Below are 1,292 nucleotides of genomic sequence, written 5' to 3'. Positions count from 1 at the left end.
CCGCCTCCGCCCCATTCTCAGAATTGTGTAAAAAAATTCTCAGCCAAACCTCCCACCTCCCCCCGCCCCCCAATCCAACTCCCTTTAAAAAACCCCTTTCCTCGCCGGCCCTTGCACTCTTTGTGAATGAGGGCAGGGAACGCAGCCCTTCCCCCGCCCAGGAGCCACGCCAGACCTCCGCACTCAGAGGACTGTTTGTTAATAGTCCAATTAGATAATTGCCATCTTTCACTCCTTTTGCTCTGCATTTCCCATAAAGGAATGAATGGGGAGAGCGGAGTGGAGAGGGCTTCTGCCCCGGCGAGGTGACGAGAAGGGCTGGAGCATGCTCCTTGCACAAGGCCATGCGCTTGAATTGAATCATTGTAGCCTAATCAATGCTCTTATTGGATTACTGGCTGTTGCTTTTCTCAAAGATATTGTAGCAGAGACAATGAAATAGCTGGGGGAAAACTTTTTTTTTTTAGAGCAGATCTCACAGTTGAGATTCTCTAGGCTCTCTCCCTCTCCCCCTCTCTCTCCTGCTGGACTCTGAGTACAAAGCTGCCCTTTGAATGGGCTGCTCAGGGCTGCTGGAGGTGCAGGCTTGAAAAAATCCAACGGGGACTAAATGCGGAGCGGTGGCCGTTTAAGATGGCTGTCAGCATCGAGGTGTGTTAAGGAGTTGTTTGGGATGAAAGCTTGACTTTTTAGAGCGTGGGGGATATACTTTTTGGGGAAAACTTTTCCTCCCCCCCTCCCCCGCCCTTCTCTTTTCCCCTCTGTACAGGCAACTGTGCTGCAGGGTGTGCAAGAGGTGTGTGTGTGTGTGTGTGTGTGTGTGTGTGTGTGTGTGTGTTCTCTCCCCCCTCCACCCTCATTCAGCTCTATCTGTCGAGTGTGGAGAAAAACCCTCTAGTAGCCAGTATGTGAGCAGGAGGGTCAAAGGCAAAGGGGAAGTTAATAACGCCGGCTAATGGTGCTAACCATTCAGCATGCATCTTGCCAAAAGTTTTTCTGGAAGTGTGAGTCTTTGATTGTGTGTTTCCTGAAAGCAAGACCAATCATTTCCGTTTATTCACTGGCTAAACCCCTACTTGATTGGGGACAAGGACAGAAACCATCCATTACGATCTGATATATTATCCAAACAATTTAGTGTATTCATGAGGTAACCGAAACGTGGGGGCTGCGAAATTACCCGTAATCAATTGCCACAGCGAGCGTGCGTCCCCCCGGGCGCCGGACCACTACAGCTCGCCCTCAGTGGCAGGCGGGAGCCTCAGCGTGTCGGAGTTGCGCCGCTCGCTACC

This window comes from Myotis davidii, unplaced genomic scaffold (genome assembly GCF_000327345.1).
Source record: "Myotis davidii unplaced genomic scaffold, ASM32734v1 scaffold72, whole genome shotgun sequence".
In the NCBI taxonomy this organism is placed as follows: Eukaryota; Metazoa; Chordata; class Mammalia; order Chiroptera; family Vespertilionidae; genus Myotis; species Myotis davidii.
Note: the sequence above shows the minus strand (reverse complement) of the source record.